At 41.5% G+C, this 19,121-nt stretch overlaps 1 protein-coding gene across 6 annotated transcripts in view; it reads left to right on the top strand.

Annotated features, from left to right (window-relative positions):
• LOC132822968 (band 4.1-like protein 1) overlaps positions 1-19,121 on the top strand; it is a 341,878-nt gene that overhangs the window by 52,324 nt on the left and 270,433 nt on the right. For 3 of the 6 annotated variants that reach the window (XM_060836437.1, XM_060836435.1, XM_060836436.1), the window contains exon 1: positions 10,363-10,588. The exons of 1 other annotated variant lie outside the window; for it this stretch is intronic. The gene's annotated coding sequence lies outside the window, so the exon portion shown is untranslated. Of the gene's footprint in view, positions 1-10,361; positions 10,589-19,121 lie in introns of those variants that run through there. 2 more of the 6 variants (XM_060836430.1, XM_060836433.1) reach the window with 1 other exon arrangement.

Raw genomic sequence — 19,121 nt, forward strand, 5'->3', positions numbered from 1 at the left:
TGGAACCAGATTTGCTGATGATACAAAGATAAAAAGGAAAAAAGTTATAAGTGGGACACAGTATCTGCAGAGGGCTCCAGACAAGTTAAGCAAGTCGATAAAAATTTAGCAGAAAGAATATAATATATGAAAATGTGATCTTGATCACGTTGGCGGAAAGAAAGGCAAAATATAATTTAAACAGGGAGGGGCTACAGAATTTTATGGTAGAGAGGGTACCGTTATACATGAATTGGAGGAACCAGTATTGGAGTGGGGTAGACTAAGTTCAAAATCGCATAACATTAGGTTATTGACGAACTGAGTTATTTGGAGGCACTAGCTTTCAAAACGCTGTTTCTTCATCAGGTAGTTGTGAAGCAGGACATAAGACACAGAATTTACAGCAAAAGATTACAGTGTCATGCAGCTGAAAGGATATATTGAACAAACAAGGTTAAGTCTTTCATCTTTTAGAATGGGTTAATTAGTTTCAGTTCTTCAATATATAAATCCAAGAACTTCCTTTAAGTCACATTCTCAAGATAACTTCAGGTTTTATAACAAAAGGTGCCATCTCAGTTCAGATAATGCTTTAAAGATGTTAGGTTAAAGTCTCCCTGTATCCCAATCTTGAGTCAGATGTGAACTTGATATCACATGGATTGACTACTTGTAGGTTATGCATTTTTTGAGCAAAATAGAATGTATATGCAAATATAAATTCACCATATAAACTTATGTGTGTGTGTGTGTGCGCGTGCAGGAGAGAGAAACAGAGTGAGTGTGCACATGTGAGTGTGTGTGCATGTGAGAAGTGTGTGTGCTTGTGTGCGCGCAAGCTTGGTAAAATAATGTGTGTGAGTGTGATGGGGTATTAGCCTATGACAGGGTGCATTTGTGGGCGTATGCAAGGGTGCTCATGTATGGGAGAGGGTCTGTGTGTGAGAGTGAGTGTATGGTACAGTGGAGTCACCTGTAGTGTGACGTGAACCCAAGGTCCCAGCTGATGTCATCCTCATGAGTACCGAACTCCAAATAAACCTGTTGGAATGTAACCTGGTGTTGTGTGATTTTTAACCTTATGGTTCCAGTGATCCAGGAATCTAAAACTGTCTTGACTGGAGCAACTCTTGAGCAACCATTCATCTGTCTTATTTTCCTATTTCTAAACTCACAAGCGCGTAGCACTAAAAGCAATCCAGAGATGATGATTATTGGGGTCCTGTTTTTTAAATCTACTGCTTAACTTCCTGAATTCTTAATGCAAGACCTCATTCCTCACTTTGCTCATATCATTTGGACCAACATGGACCACAACATCTAAGTCATCACCCTCCCCGGTCAGGATGCCCTCCAGTCATTTGGAGTCACATATTTGGCTGTCGAAATGCTTGTCTGCTCCCCTAACTGCAGAATCCCCTATGATTATTGTTCTTCCTTTCTTTTTCCTCACCCCCATATACAGTCAAGCTGCTTGCGGTGCCAGAAACTTGGCTCTGACTGCACTCCTCTGAGGTAACAGCACCCACATCAGCTTCTGAAAAGGAATATTGGGTTAGTGAGCAAGACCCCAGTGGACTCCTGCACTACCTGCCTGTTCCTTCTGACGGTCAACCATTCCCTCTCTCTTCTAGTCTCTTGAGTTGCAGTGTGACCACCTCTCTAAACATGCGATCCACATAACTCTCAGCCTCACGGATGTGCTATTCATAGTCTCCAACCACTGCTCAAGCTCCGAGAACCCGAGCTCCAGCTTCTGCAGCTGAGAGCACTTCTTACATGTGGTCATGGTCATCTAAGGAATCATCAGGGGATCATGTATGTTTGGTAAGCTCTACCCCAGAGAGAAGTGGAGGTTGAGTAATTGAATACATGCAAGTATGAAACAGACATATTCTGGAAATATAGGAGTCAAAAATTGGGGAGTGTTTTCAGAAAATTGGAGCTGAGGCCTAGATCAGATCAACCACAAATGTTCTGAATAATGGAGCAGTCTTGATGAGACATATGATCTAGTCCTGCTTTGATTTCTGATACCACAGTATATGCATTACTCTGTCCAAAACGGTTTTCATTGCAATCTACATCTATTGATCTCAGATTAATAGTTCTGATATAACAATATAGTCAGTTTTAGTATAATGCAGTAGTTCAATCCCATGTTATAAGAAAATCACGTTAATACCAGCACCATTTAAACTAATGGTGCTGGAATCATGTTATAACTAATACACGCTTTAAATGTTCATGCTTTAGAAACAGTGTCCCCAATTCGTCTATCGTGTTGTAGCAAATTTGTGTTAATGAATCGTGCATTGTAGCAGAACGACCTGTGCCTCATAAGACACCATAGGGTACAAGAAAATGAGAATCACAGAAAATCTTTATTTTTCAGCTATCAATTGGACTAACCAGTGTCACTAAAGAAGAGATAAAATTGCAAGGAATTTTCTAGCAATAATCAATGCGTGGCTGGTAGCAGAGTGGCACAGCAGATGCTGTATGAAATTTGACAATTAGCAAGCTACCAGAATTGATGGACTGTTAATTTGGAAATGAGGGAGTAATAGTTTCATTAATCATTAGTTAGTTTTTGTTGCAATATTGTAATAAAAGTTAAGACCAAAAATAAGAATTTGGCTCGGTAAGACAATAAATAAAGAAGGATAGAACAAAGTAAAAAATGGAAATGGAATCTGGACAGTTAAACAACAAATAAAAAATGAGAAATTTTCAAATTTATTTTAAGCGATACGGGAAGGAATAATGTTTCTTTTAGACAACAAACAATGGACAAACATAGTCAGATCATGAAGCTAGTCATGGAGATGTACAGCACGGAAACAAACCCTTCGGTCCAACTTGTCCATGTCGACCAGATATCTAAACCTAATCTAGTCCCACTTGCCAGCACCTACCCCATGTCCCTCTAAACCCTTCCTATTCATATACTCATTCAGATGCCTTTTAAATGTTGCAATTGTACCAGCCTCCACCAATTCCCCTGGCAGCTCATTCCAGACACACACACCACCTCTACATGAAAAGGTTTCCCCTTAGGACCCTTTTATATCTTTCCCCTCTCACCCTAAACTTATGCCCTCTAGTTCTGGATTCCCCCATTCCAGGGAAAAGACCTTGTCTATTTATGTCCCTCGTGATTTTATAAACCTCTATAATGTAATCTCTCAGCCTTCGATGCTCCAGGGAAAACAGCCCCACCCAATTCAGCCTCTCCCTATAGCTCAAACTCTCCAACTCTGGCAACATCCTCGTAAATCTTTTCTGAACCCTTTCAAGTTTCACAACATCCTTCTGATAGGAAGGAGACCAGAATTGCACGCAATCTTCCAATAGTGGCCCAACCAATGTCCTGTACAGTCACGACATTTACCTCCCAATTCCTGTCGACAATGCTCTGACCAATTAAAAAAAGCATACCAAACACCTTCTTCGCTATCTTATCTACTTGCGACTCCACTTTCAAGGAGCTATGAACCTGCACTCCAAGGTCTCTTTGTTCAGCAACACTCCCCAGGACCCTAACATTAAATGTATAAGTTAACCTAAGATTTGCTTTCCCAAATTGCAGCACTTCACATTTATCTAAATTCAGCTCCGTCTGCTCCTCCTCAGCCTATTGGCCCATCTGATCAAGATCCCATTATAATCTGAGGTAACCTTCTTCACTGTCCATACACCTCTAATTTTGGTGTCATCTGCAAACTTTCTAACAATATCTCCTATGTTCATATCCAAATCATTTGTATAAATGACAAAATGTAGAGGACCCAGCACCGATCCTTGTGGCACTCCATTGGTCACAGGTCGCCAGTCTGAAAAACAACCCTCCACCACCACCTTCTGTCATCTACTTTTGTGCCAATTCTGTATCCAAGTGGCTAGTTCTCCCTGTATTCCATGAGATCTAATGTTGCTAACCAATCTCCCGTGGGGAACTTCCCTTTCATTTCTTTCCCTTCTCATCCTAAATCTATGCCCTCTAGTTCCGACTCCCCCATCTCAGGGAAAAGATGTTATCCATTATTCCTATCCTATTCTAGTGTCTGAGTAAAGAAGTCAAAACCAAACCAAAGTCTAAATAAAAGTATTTGAAGGCTGAGCATTGATTGGCATATAAAATCTTTTTATGCACATCCAAAGTACTCCCTGTGACTGATCTTGGAAGAGCAGTAAGAGTGTACTTTGCCTTCAGGTTCACAAAGCCTTGTGTCAGCAGTGGTGCAGGAAGTACCCTTCCAATCATAGAATCCTTTGTGTGGAAGCAGTTCATTCAGTCCAAGAAGTCTACACTGATCCTCTGAAGAACATCCCACTCTGACCCACCCCAGTAACCCTGCATTCCTCATTGCTAATCCACCTAACCTGCAAATTCCTGGACACTGTGGGCAATTTAGCATGATCAATCCACCCAATCTGCATATCTTTGGACTGTGGGAGAAGACTGAAGCACACCACATATACATGGGAAGTATGTGCAAACTCCACACAGGCAGTTACCCACAAATGGAATTGAACCTGGGTCCTTGGTATTGAGAGGCAACAGTACTAACCGCTAGGCTACTGTGCTCAGTAATGGAAATGTACATTTCACATGTCAAAAATAGCGGATAATCTTTCACAGAGAGGACTGAAAATATTCCAGATCCATCCATTTTGGCCCAAGAATCAATGACATACGTTGAGTTCAGTAAAGCATCTGTTATTGCAAAATCGCAAAGAAATCAATGTCTTGAGGGCACCTTGGCCAGATGGAACAACCAGCATGGATTTAGAATCTACTACAGTGCTTGAAGGAGCAACACAACTCATGAAGAAGTTGACCAGTCAATGGACATAATTTCCACAGATTTGTATAAGATATTTGAAAAAATTTCTCAGGCCTTTAAAAATGGTTAATGCCTATGGAATTAATTGCAATCTCACGAATTGCTTTGAAACTTGCTATTTTACAGAAAAAGAGGAGGCAATGATAAAGAAGCAAATAGGAGGTTATGTCTTTTCAAGGTATGGTAACTATAGTACTGCGTTCTGTTTCGTAATTGTAAACAATCATCTGCTCATAAAATCCTGCAGAGTCAAATGATAAATATGTGAGAGATTGATCACACTCTAAGGATTGTGGACTAATTAAGTGGACATGATAAGCAATGGAATATTGATTTTAATGCAGATGAATGTAATAATATGCATAAAGGAATATGAAACAGCAATCTATGAGTGTATCGGTCAGTGATGATCATTGCCAAAGGTGCAAAAAGACTTTAGTATGGTTTTTGATTGATTAGTTGGAGTGAACAATCATTGCTAACAGTATCACAATCAGGCAAATGATTTAATCTCAAGAAATTTGATTATTACAAAGATAATTTTCCAGCATTTTCCAGACTAATGTTGCCACATCTGGACTATTCTGTTTAATGATAGATGCTAATGAGGACACAGTTTTACATGTGATGGAAGACTACACCCCAAATTCCAAACAATTTCTGCAGAGAAATGATCAAAAAAATCCTGAAACATATCACATTTTACCATTTGCTGCTGGACATTAGGGTAGTGAACATATCAAAGCATGTGAACAGCACAGACAGAATACAAGTGTCTCTCCGAGGTGCCCTTCGTAATGTGGCCCTTCAACTTTAAAAAAGGTTAATCTGCTTATGTTGATCATCAATCCAGTTTAGTCCAGATCAGTTCTGCATAAACAGCCATAAACTCTGGGCTTGATTTAAGTGTTTTCTTAAAAAGGTACAATTCGCAATGCATATTGCAGGATTTGCATTTCACGGTATTTATACTGCCAAGTTCATGTCAGACTGTCGTCCACTTCAGATTTATTGCAGCAAAACCTGGCAAAGTTGAGAATGGTAAACAGAGGGCTATGTTTGTAACTCTTGTAAGAAAGGGGTCAAGTCTAAAATTTATTTCGTTTGATTTATAATGCAGAAATGGTATCTTGCAAGTAAAATTCCTATTCCTTCGCCTTGTGCAGATGCTCATTTATAATTTAGTCCTTCATCTAAAAAAGGAATCAAAAAATCAACTTCAGTATACTTTTTAATAACATAACATTCCTTTAAATTACAAACTTTTTTTCAAACTTAGCATGAATTTTCTGTCTTTCATGTCTTTTCTTTCCCTAGTTTAAAAATAACTGTTGATGCAATCAAGTTGAGCCTACACCACCATTATCAGTACTGACATCTTTAGTGCATTGGCTGGCTGGGACAAAGGGAATAGAGCTCAGCCTGAAGAGAATTTTATTCCGGGATGGATCTCAACCAGATGGCATCAAGTCAGATTCTTTGGGGACGGACTCAGCTGCTGCATCTTATATTTTTCAAAGCCTCGGAGGGTAAATTAGTTAGTGTTTTAATGAAAAGCCATACGAATGTTGTTGTGCCAGTCTGTGCCGGCCATTCTCACTGGAACAGCCTGTGACTCAGCTGTCTGAATTTCATTTAAATTAAAAGCTTCTTAGTTTTTAGGAAAGGTTAAAAAGTACATAATGTTTAGTTTCAGACTGCAAAATGGAGCGCAATTATTTTCAGGGAACTGGAAACTGTTTTTAAAGAGGAAAAATGTCTTAAAAAGGCCTATAATTTTACATTTCACTGAGATTGCACTTTTCAAGACTAAATTCTTGCAGGCGAAAGAAGAAATAAAAAGGAAATAAGAATTGTTCACAGCTTTTGATACATTCATCCTGATACTCTCAAATGCAGTTTAAATTCTCTTTTTATCTGTTTAGGATCTGGTGATGATAAAGAGCACAGATAAAACATTGCAAACATGATAAAAACAGAGTGAATATGATAGTTGTCTGGAATGGTGTTTGAATTTGATGAGAGTACCACAGACTCAGCGCTTACAATACACACACAAAATATTCTTAGGCTTTGTAAGCATGTTATAATATTCTATTGATCTGTAAGGGAAGGAGCGAGTACTTGAGAAAAACCCAAGCTATCTAGCTATAAAGTCTTCAGCTGTTCTTGGATGTTTTATAGAAGTATAAACAATCATATTTAGATTTTCACATGAAATTAAAGTTAAATCTGTCACATGAAACATAATCCCCAGACTAAAAATATGTAAGAAATGTTGATTCCTCTCAATTCCAGAGTTAAATATGATGGAATAATCTCTTCGGAATTTTTCTTATTTCTTTTACATGCCAATTTTTAAAGTGTGATTACTGATTGGTCTAAGCCTCTGAAATACTTTATTAATGGACTTGAAATTGTGAATATGTCGAGACAGCAAGTTGGCACTATTGCTGTTGAGTAGCACCAATATTAGAACAAGTAGAAGTCTGAACTTCTTCACATTTCTAAAAAAGCCCACCCACAATGCAAGTTGAAGAATAGAATAGAAGTAAACTGATATTAAGTGTGATGGATACAAAATCATGGGTGGCACAGAACTTAGCACTGCTGCCTCAAAGCTCCAGGGAGCAGGATACAAATTCCAGCCTTGGGTGACTGTCTGTATAGTTTACAAATTCTCCTGCATCCTCATGGGTCTCCTCCTGCAATCCAAAGATTTGCAGGCCAGAAGTAACCATGATAAGTGCAGAGTTACAGGGATGGGATGCAATGCTCTTTGGTGGACCAGGATTTATAATGATTCTCTGAATTGAACTGTGGAAGGATTAAGTTTTGAATTGCTTATAAAGATTGTAAGGCTAGCACTAGTGCTTTCATTTAGTAATTCTGATAAGGAAAAATGGCTCGCTAAAATACAGGGCAGCATGGTGGCTCAGTGGTTAGCACTGTTGCCTCACAGCTCCAGGGTCCTAGGTTCGATTCCAGCCTCAGATGACTGTGTGGAGTTTGCACACTGTTCCAGTGGGAGAAAGTGAGGACTGCAGATGCTGGAGAATGTTAAAAAATGCGGTGCTGGTAAAACACATTTCGGGCATAAGCCCTTCCTCAGGAATGAGGCTGGTGTGCCAAGTGGGCTGAGATAAAAGGTAGGGGGGAGGGGCGCTGGGAATATGATAGGTGAAAGGAGGTGAGGGTGATAGGCCAGAGAGGGGGTGAGGACGGAGAGGTCCGGAAGAAGATTGCAGGTCAAGAGGGTGGTGCTGAATGGGGGGGTTGGGACAGAGTTAAGGTGGGGGGAGGGGAAATGAGGAAACTAGAGAAGTCTACATTCATCCTGTGTGGTTGGAGAGTTCCTAGGCGGAAGAGGAGGCGCTCTTCCTCCAGGTGTCGTGTGGCCAGAGTCTGGTGATGGAGGAGGCCACAGGACCTGCATGTCCTTGGTGGAGTGGGCGGGGGAGTTAAAGTGTTCAGCCACGGGTTGGTTGGTGCAGGTGTCACATTGGTGTTCCCTGAAACGTTCTGCAAGTAGGTGGCTTGCCTCCCCCATGTAGAGGAGACCGCAGCGGATACAGTAAATGATGTGCGTGGAGGTGCAGTTGAATTTGCGACAGATATGGAAGGATCCATTGGGACCTTGGAGGGCGGTGAGGGGGGAAGTGTGGGTGCAAGTTTTGCACTTCTTTTGGTTGCAGGGGAAGGTGCCGGGAGTGGATGTTGGGTTTGTGGGGGGTGTGGACCTGACGAGGGAGTTGCGGAGGGAGTGGTCTCTCTGGAACGCTGATAGGGGTAGGGAGGGAAATATATCCTTGGTGGTGGGGTCTGTTTGGAGGTGGTGGAAATGATGGAGGATGATACGTTGTATCCGAAGGTTGGTGGGGTGGAAGGTGAGGACCAGTGGGGTTCTGTCCTAGTGGCGATTGGAGGGGCGGGGCTCAAAGGCGGAGGTGCGGGAAGTGGAAGAGATACGGTGGAGAGCATCATTGATCACGTCGGAGGGGAAACTGCGGTCTTTGAAGAAGGAGGCCGTTTGGGTTGTTCGGTAATGGAATTGGTCTTCCTGGGACCAGATGCGGTGGAGGCGAAGGAATTCGGAATATGGGATGGCATTTTTACAGGGGGCAGGATGGGAGGAGGTGTAATCTAGGTAGCTTTGGGAGTCAGTTGGTTTTAGTAAATGTCTGTGTTGAGTCGGTCGTCCGAGATAGAAATGAAGAGGTATAGGAAGGGGAGGGAGGAGTCTGAGACGGTCCAGGTAAATTTGAGGACAGGGTGGAAGGTGTTAGTAAAGTGGATGAACTGTTCAACCTCCTCGTCGGAGCACGAGGCAGCACCAATAGAGTCATCGATGTAGCGGAGGAAAAGGTGGGGGGTGGTGCCAGTGTAGCTGCGGAAGATGGACTGTTCTACATATCAGCGAAGAGGCAGGCATAGCTGGGGCCCATGCGGGTGCCCATGGCTACTCCTTTGGTTTGGAGGAAGTGGGAGAATGGGAAGGAAAAGTGTCTGTGTGCGTTTCCCCCGGGTGCTCTGGTTTCCTCCCACTGTCACAAAGATGTTCAGGTCAGGTGAACTACATCACCATTATTAGTTGAAAAATTTAGAATACCTCGTATGACTGCAACAGTTCAGGAACTTGACCCAACATCACATTCTCAAGGGCAAATACACTAACATCCTATGAAGACATAAAACAAAGTATGGATTAACAACACGTGTGCTTTAAAAGCATAAAGGTGAAAGGAGAAAGTTGTGTCAAAAGCAGCCAATGATTTCCAGTTTAAAGATTTGTCAAAATAATGAGTTTAAGGGAAGACAATGAAACGTGACTTAATTTCCATACAATGTGATGCAGAATAAAGCAAACTGAGAAGACAAACATATTGCTTTAACCTTTTTTTCTAAAAGTTTCAAATATTAATTTTAATGTCCACTCTGCAAGAAGACTTTACATTTCCTATTTTTCAGTGCATATAAAGTTAATACCCAAGTGTAACAGAACAAGACGTTTTTCATCTCTGGTTATTTTTATCCGATAACTATATTTTAGTGGCTATGATGCAAAAACTTCACACTCTACATCATGTTCAGCAATAATTTGTCTTAATATGACCATATCTCTCTCTCTGAATTGGCCCACATCTCAATCCAGTCATCAGATATCACTTCACTGCACAGTTTCGTGGATAAACAGTAGCATGTGATTAAGGACTATTTAAGATCATAAACGAGCCTATTTGAAATGTTTGCATTATGCATGAAAAGGGGTCTTTGTGTCTGCTCACTCCCCCCCAAGCTGCTGGATAGGTCATATGTAATTCCAGAAGCCCTCATATTTCTGGGGATTCTTCAGGGAGGTTACAAAACATTAACTTTGCAGCGTTTCATCACGTGGCGGAAGTCAATGGCAATTGCAGCATTTCTCTCTCTCTCGCTCCTGCAGTAAGGAATTTGTTGCATTGCTGAGAAAGAATTGTGGGATTAAAACTGGAGGCGCCGCGATCTCATTGGGCAGGGTAGGAAGCAGGCGAGTGGTTTCAGTACGTGCACACACTGTGTGTGTGTGTGTGGTAAAGGATTCGCGCAGTCTGGCCGTGAGCTCGCGTTCAGCTTTACGGTTCAACCCCTCCCTCCCCACGTTACTGGAGCTGTCAGCGCGAAAGGCGAGTGGTTTGATCGCTGATCACAACGTGCTGTTTCCCCGATGCTGCAAACGTCGCCCGGGCTGCAAACCTGCCGAGCTCCTGACGCCACAGGTACGGGCTGAAAGCGCACATTCCCCATCGCTGTGGCAGCTACCTGGTCTAACCTCAGCCCAGCGCTGTGTCTCTATCCTCTCCCCCCACTCACCCCGTAAAAGGCAATTCGAGGGACTGCATCTGGTTCTTTCTCTCTTCCCCCGCCCCCCTCCCAATCCCTTTAAAAGGCAATTCCAGGGACTGGATCTGGTTCTTCCCCCCCCCCCCCCCCCCCATCCCTTTAAAACATAATTCCAGGGGTTGGCTCTGGTTCTCATCTCTTCCCCCCCCCCCCATCCCCTTTTTTAAAAGGCAATTCCAGGGACTGGATCTGGTTCTTCCCCCCCCCCCCCCCCCCATCCCTTTAAAACATAATTCCAGGGGTTGGCTCTGGTTCTCATCTCTTCCCCCCCCCCCCATCCCCTTTTTTAAAAGGCAATTCCAGGGAGTGGATCTGGTTCTTTCTTTCCCCCCCCCCTCAAAATCCCTTTAAAACACTATTCCAGGGGTTGGCTCTGGATCTCATCTTCTGTCTTCCCCCCCCCCCCCAATCCCTTTTTTAAAAGAATTCCAGGGACTGGATCTGGTTCCTCCCCCCCCCCCCCCCCCAATCCCTGTAAAAGATAATTCCGGGGGTTGGGGGGGAGGACTGGAGCTGGTTCCCTCTGCCCCTCGCCCCAGGCGATCGCTTTTACGGCTGTGACCGATGGTGAGCAGGAGGAGTTGTGTATTTTTCTCTCTGTAACCGGGATGGAGCAGGCACGGGTCTAGCGCTCAGTTACAAAGACTTCAGGTAACTTAGCGCAGACAGTCGGGCTCGATCCCTCTCTCTAACGATCTGCCTTTATTTTGTTTTTTGGATCCCGCTGTTTGCTGGGTGAGGCAGTGCAGCCACAGCATTCCCCAGGCTGGGGGCAGTGCAGCCACACTGGCTCCGGTGGGAATCAGAGCCGGCCTCTGGCTGGGAGCGCTGGAAAAACGACTTGTTTTAGGCACTTTCCTCTTGTGCTTCGTGTCATTTGCGGGAGTTCCCACCCCCCCAACTCGATGCAGTGTTCCGATGGGTGTGACTGTGAATGTTGTAGCAGTCAGTGGTGCCGGCAGAAACGACAGGCACTTTGAAGTGCAGCCATATCCACAGAATGGGGGGAAAATAACAAAGAAATTTCCACCTATTAAAGTATTGCTTCTAAGCTGCTGCTAGACTGTTTCAGGGACGAATACTCATACAAATTATCATCCTAAAATCGCACCAACAAGTGAATCACTACCAATCCTCTTGTTACTTGGTAGTTTGATTTTTTTTCCTTAATTATTCCAAATCTATTTTTTTAAGATTAGCCTTAGTAAGCAGCAGGGAGCAGCGTCTGCTTTGCGCTGACGTGCTGTCTGCATAGTTACAGGGTTAGTAGGAAAATGGTAACTAAAAGGACTCCAGAAGCGTGTGAAATGCCAGGCTGGATACGCTGGGCTATAATGCTTGCTAATAATTCCATATAATACCTTACTATGGAATTTTTGTGTGAAACGAAACGACCTAATTATTCAGTGATAATAAATCATGAATGGTAAACTAAATATGACTGACATGACTATTTGCAAAGGTTGGTAGGTCATGCTGTAAATGTAAAGGCCATGTATTTTTTGAATGGTGTGGATATCAAAATATTGAATAACTTCTGGGTGAAATTTCAGCTTTGTCTTAAAAGGATGCAGCTATGCAGTTTGTACCTCAGTGTTGTCGTTAGGATAATTTTTATTTATCGGTGACCTTTTTTTATTTACAATGGGATTGAATACATAGTAGATTTATTTTAATTATAGTGACTTTATGCTTTGAAACTGCATGTTTTCATTTGAGGCTGAGTTGGTAGTGCTGCTGCATCCAGAGCCAGATATTGTACATGCAAATTCCCCTCCAGATGTACAGTAATTAGGCTGGCTGTTCATTGCAGTATTGGGAGAGTGCTGCATCGTTGATGGCATTGTGCTTCAGATGAAGACTCTTCAGTTGGAAGAGCACAGTCTATTCGAACTATTTGAACAGTTTGATGCATCAGTCATCTATACCAAAGTCAATTTAATTCAAGTTTATTCACTTTATTTGCTGCTTTGGGAATCTGACTATGCACAGTTGTCTAGCTCTCTTCTTGTAAAATGAGTGACTGCAAATGTGTAAAGAAGGAATTTGAAGTGAGATCTGTTGCAGTGTTTGGAGTGTACAGTGTATGAAATGCCCATACACGGTAAATGCAAAAAAAGCTTCATATTTCTCCAAGGAAAAAAACGTCCATTTAAGTTTGACAGCATTAAATTTATTGCTTGTCTCGTATATTGTTTGTGCCAGTCAGATTCTGCTCGCAGTGTTTCCGGGGCCATCTTTATAGTTAATTGTAACATCACTGCAAATGCAGATTTGATACTGTCAAACAGCACTTTTTTTCTCTACTGACCATTCAAGAACTTGATTGAAATGTGTACATGTTGCAAATTATTTGTTTGGTTTGTATAGACAGGGATTAACCAGAACATGATGTTTTTCTGACCATGCTACAAAGTGTATTATAAATGTTTAAAAATTGTAGCATATTTCATGAAGTATAGAAAACAATATCAGGGAACCAGATTTCCAAAACTCACCACCAAAGAACTGCAGATGTTGGAATTTAAAAAACCCAGAAATTGCTGGGAAAAATCAAGCAGGTCTGGCAGCATCTGTGGAGCAAAACCAGAGTTAATGTTTTGGATCCAGTGACCCTCCTTCGGAACCATTCTGAAGAAGGTACACTGGACCCAAAATGTTACTTCTGCTTTCTCTCCTCAGATGCAGTCAGGCCAGTTAAATTTCCTAGTTGTCTGCAGTGTTCAGAACCATTAAGTCATTATTCTTGTAGCAGTTCCTACAGCCTGACTGGCACTGCCTGCCTTTGTGTTGCTTGGTAAAAATATGATGTGGTGAAGCTAACTCAATAATTATGGAAAGTACCTTCATGAATGCTTTGCACAGTTTTAATGCAAAAGTCTTTTCTGCCTGCTGCTTGGAGTTTATAAACTCATGTAGCTGCTGAATTACTGCTTTCACACCAGGGCTTGATAGGATAGTAATCCTTTACATTGTGCTAATGAAGTCAGTTCTGCACCCCAGAATTCTCAATGAAAGTTTGCTTCTCTATATTTTTCTCATTGCAGGTATTCAGACTGGAAAATGGAGTAATCCAGTACCATGAGGTGCATTGTAACTCATGGCAACATTTTGTGAAAGTTCGTAACAAAACAGCCATTGTTATGGTCCAGTCATATCAGAACCAGATAATGCTTTTTGTTACAATATGGAGAGGTTCCAAAACAGTTCACAATTAGAAAGTTTGAAGTGTAAGTTTTTATTGGCAAAACAGCAGGCATTTTACGCACACCTTGGTTAGTTTTGTCTTGATGATTTGACAAGGATTTTTTGTCCATTTTAATTCTTTGCATTTTGGTGTCATTGACAAAGCCACCACTTGCTTCCCATTCTCAATTGGTCTTGAGAAGCCTCTTGAACTGCTGCAGTTCAGAGGGTAAAGGTGCACCCAGTGTTGTTTGGAAGGGAGTGCCAAGATTTTGATCCCACCGATGGATGAATCTAGGACAGTGATATAATTCAAATCATGATGGTTTATGACCTGGAGGTGAACTTGCAAGTGGTGATATTCCTATGTTTCCCTTATGCTCTTAGGTAGTGGAAGACAGACATGAAAGTAGCTCTTGAAGGAGGATTGGTGAATTATTGCAGTACATTTTGCAAATAGTATGTTCTACTGTCGTGTGTCAATGAAAACATAGTAAATGTTGAAGATGTAGTTGGATGTCAGTCAAATGGGTTGCTTTGGTTAGAGTCGAGCTTCTTGTGGTGTTTGGAGCCGGATTCGTTCAGGCATTAGAATATTCCATCAGACTCCTGATTTGTGCCTGTAGATGCTGGATAGGCTTTGAGGAATCTGAAGAGGAGTTACTTGCTAAAGAATTCCTAGCCTCTGTTCATTTGCAGTCACTGTTTATATGGCCGTGTCCAGTTAAGTTTGTTCAGTGATGACCCTCAGGATGATGGGGGATTCAGCAACGCGAGCACCACTGAAATTAAAGGGGAGTGGTTAAACTTTCTTGTTGGAGATTGCTGTTGGCTTCAACTTGTTTGGTCTGAATATTATTTGCAATATTCAGGCTTACACTGATAACTGGCATGTGAGCATGTATTGCTTCAGCAACTGAGTAATGAATGGTTATTGATGAAACAATTGAAGATGGTTGGGCCAAAGAACGTCTGCAGCAGTCTCCTGAGATTAGACTTCACCAAATACCACCATCTTTCTTTGTCATCTGTATGACTCCAACCATTGGAGAGCTCCCAATTCCTTTTAATTTCAATGATGTTAGGACCCCTTGGAGATGAACCTTTCAGCTCAGCAAGCAAGCCTACATCCAAAACCTCAACCTGAGCTACAAATCTTCTCGAAACCCCTTGGTGCCACACTCAGTCAAATGTTACCTTGATGTCAAAGATTGTCACTCACTTTGCTGCTTTAGTTAATTTTATTTTGACCTGGTTTAGACAAAAGTTGTAATGAGATTTGAAGCTGAGTGATCCTGATGGAACCACGACTATCCATTGGTTAGCAGTTTATTGCTGTTTAAATTCCATTTCATAGCAAGGTCAACAATATTTCTATTACTTTGATTATTTGTGAGTAGACCAATTGGATGGATTGAATATATTCTGTTTTTTGTGTAAAAGATGTATCTGGGGAATGTTCCATAATGTTTGGGTCAGTGATTAGTTTATGTCTAGTTAGTGTGTTAATTCTGGAGCAAATGTCTTCAATACTATTTATAGAATACTAAGGCCATTTGGCTCATGAGGTCTGCACTGTACTTTCAAAAAGCATCCCACCTTATGCTTGTTACTTCATTTACTATATAAAACCTAGCTTCCACACTACTGGGCAATTTAGCATAGCCAGTCTATCTAACCTGCACATCTTTGACTGTGGTAGGAAGCCGGAGCATCCAGTGGAAACTCCCACAGATGTGGGGAGAAGATGCAAACTCTAAACACAGTTGCCCCAGGCTGGAATTGAACCCAGATCCCTGGCACTGTAAGGCAGCAGTGCTAACTACAATGACACTACTGAACTATTGCTGGGGTATTGTTGGACTCATGACTGTTGCAGGATCTAGTGCTTCCAGCCATCAAATAAAGGCAAAATGTCAGATGTTGGAGATCTAAAATGTAAACAAATTGCTGAAAAGGTTCAGCAGGTCTGGCAGCAACTATGAAGAGACAAAATCATTTAACATTGAGTCCAGTCTTTCTACTTTTGAAAGAAGAGTCACCCTGTTTTTCTATCTCCACAGATGGTGCTAGACCCACTGAGTTTCTCCAGCACCCCCTGTCTCTTGATTATCACATTAAGTTAATCAAATTGGTTGAACTGTGGCTTGGTGATACAGGGGAGTTCGCAAGGAGACTAGGAGGATCATCCACTTAGTACTTCTGGCTGAAGATGATTGCAGATTAGTCGGATGTTGGTGGGACTCTGAATATTCATAACTTCAAATGGTTCTCTGGGGTCTTCTACTTTTACCTGAACTGGCAAAACAGTGCTTCTGTTTAAAATCTTGTTGAATCTACAGAAGTCTCCACATACTGTTTCATTATGTTCTGTAGCTACATTGATTAGTTTGAAGCTTGATGGATCAAGTACTTAGTCAGAACTGGAAGGACAAGAAATCAGGGTAACACTGTTGTGCAGCATTAAGGAAGTGCTTCATTTATCTAAGATGCTGTCCTTTGCCAATTTTCAACCATCCATTGTTGACTGCGGTGCATCTAATTGATGATTTTGAGATTTAGCTATCTGTAAATTGGCTGCCTCATTAACTTGTGTAACAGTTTCTTACCAAAGTAATTTATTGTATTGAGGCACTTGGCATTTCTGAAGAATGTGAAATGGAACATTATAAAAATATACTTTTTCAAATTGTCAGCAAGATCAACACATTTCAGCGTAGTTCCTTGTGTCTACTACTAAAAATAGCCCAGAGTATTGAAGCCTTTTCTGCATCTGCATCCCCACTATAATATCCACCATTAATATCTGTCCTAATGAACTCTAACCTTCAGATGGGGGAAGTTGAGCATGAGGCCTTTTTGCCTCTTCCATTTCTTGAGGCTGAACTATTCTCTACAATATCTTCTACAGGTCAATGTGTATATCAAAGTCCAAATATATACCTGGGCAATTCTAAGTCTTTTGAGAAAAATAGCCAAACTAAATTGGCAAACTGTAGTTGGAAGAACTAGTGTTTCTTCATGTAGCAATGTTTTAATTAACTTTATGTTTAAATTATGTGAATGTGTTATCACAGTAAAGTGTGGGTTTTGCTTTCTGACAAAAGAGCAAAGTGTTAATTGCAGTATAACTTGAAATAGCTTGCTCATTGTGGTGGTGTACGTTAATTGTTCATTTTTATGAAGCAAGTGCTTATACTCAAAATAGACAGGCTTATGAATACTTGTTTAACTTAACTGCATTGAGACTTGCAATGCATTTCACTAACAGCATTCCAATTCAGTCAGATTTACAAAGTTTTATTATCCATCAAAAAATAGACCGAGCAATTTGGAAGCATAGGATCTGCTTTTTGGTATTAAATGACCTGTCAAGATTTCAGTAAAGTGTGTACTCGTTACCAAAATGGCATCAGTTTGTTCCCAGCTTGTAAAGGTTAAGAAATTGACATGGTGCCCTTAGTTTTTTTATTATTCATTTGTGGAACTTGGGCATCACTGGCTGGCATGCATTGATAGCCCATCCCTAATTTGCCTGAGAAGGTGATGGTGAAATGCCTCCTTGAATCGCTGCAGTCCACTTGCTGTGGGTTGACCCACAATGTTGGTAGGGAGGGAATTCCAGAATTTTGACCCAATGACTGAAGGAATGGTGGTATATTTCCATGTCAGGATGGTGATTGGCTTGGAGGGGAACTTGAAGATGGTGGTTTTCCCAAGTATCTGTTGCCATTGTCCTTTCTAGATGAAGTGGTCATGGATTTGAAAGGTGCTGTCTAAGGATCTTTGAATTTCTGCAGTGCATCTTGTGTATAGTACACACTACTGCTACAGAGCACTGGTATTGGAGGGTTTGAATGTTTGTAGATGTGCCAGTCAAGTGTGTTGCTTTATTCTGGATGGTTTCAAGCTGCTCGAGTGTTATTGGAGCTGCACCCATCCAGGCAAGTGGGGAGTATTCCATTGCACTCCTGACTTGTGCCTTGTAGATGGTGGATAGACTTTGGGTTGTCAGGGGGTGTTAGTCACCATAGTGCCCCTAGTTTCTGACCTGCTGTTGGAGCCACTTTGTTTATGTAGTGAGTCCAGTTGAGTTTCTGGTCAATGGTAACCCCAAAGATGTTGACAGTGGGAGTTCAGTGATGGTAGTAATGTTGAATGTTAAGGGGCGGTGGTTAAAATGTCTCTTAGTGGTGATCAATCACAGGAAATGCAAAGAAGGGGCCTAATGCACCTTTTGAGGACCCCTTGTGGAAGAATGGTTTTTTGAGGCAGATCATACCAGCAGCAGTCAGAAATTAAGATCATTCCTTTAAAACATTTTGGGAGGCTGCAGTGGAAAAGGTAACATTTGAAAACGGGGAGAAAGTGAGGTCTGCAGATGCTGGAGATCAGAGCTGAAAAATGTGTTGCTGGAAAAGCGCAGTAGGTCAGGCAGCATCCAAGGAACAGGAAATTCGACATTTCGGGCATGAGCCCTTCTTCAGGATTTCTGAAGAAGGGCTCATGCCCGAAACGTCGAATTTCCTGTTCCTTGGATGCTGCCTGACCTGCTGTGCTTTTCCAGCAACACATTTTCAACATTTGAAAATGTACTAATATGAATGTAGAGCTGGAAAGAGGAGGATTGCATTTCGGGACCTCATTCAAAAAAAAACAAACTGCAATTTTTTTTCTCTGGATATACTACAATGCAAACTGTTTGGCCACTCCTCTCGACCGGAGAACAAAGTAGATGCATTCAGATTTTCAGCTTCTGTTGTCAACTGCAGTCTCCATTTGTGGAAGTACCCAGGTGCTCAAGCACTTGCTCATTAACATCATTGTGAAATATTTAGGCTCAATCTCGGCTTGATTTTAGTTGAATTAGTAAAAGTATAATATGCTTATTTTACATTACAGGCAATCTTGTCCGTAACCAGCACTTTTTAACAGTTACACTTTTTAATATACTAGATCCTTGGAAATTCTCCAGGGAGATGCGCCTTTATATTATGAATTTTTGAAACCAGATTGCACTTCTAGGCTTTGTTAGAATGAATTAAAATCTTGATTTAATGAATTATTCATTTAATAACATTTAATTACCTTTGTTCTAATTCAAGTCACAATTACTTACATTTTGGTGCTGCCTTAACATGATTGAAATTGTTTTGTAGGCAGTACACATTTAGTAGGCTGTTGTTTTCTTCTGGAAAATTAATGGTCAAATGATATGCAAAT

The sequence above is a fragment of the Hemiscyllium ocellatum genome, chromosome 15 (assembly GCF_020745735.1).
Source record: "Hemiscyllium ocellatum isolate sHemOce1 chromosome 15, sHemOce1.pat.X.cur, whole genome shotgun sequence".
Taxonomy (NCBI): domain Eukaryota; kingdom Metazoa; phylum Chordata; class Chondrichthyes; order Orectolobiformes; family Hemiscylliidae; genus Hemiscyllium; species Hemiscyllium ocellatum.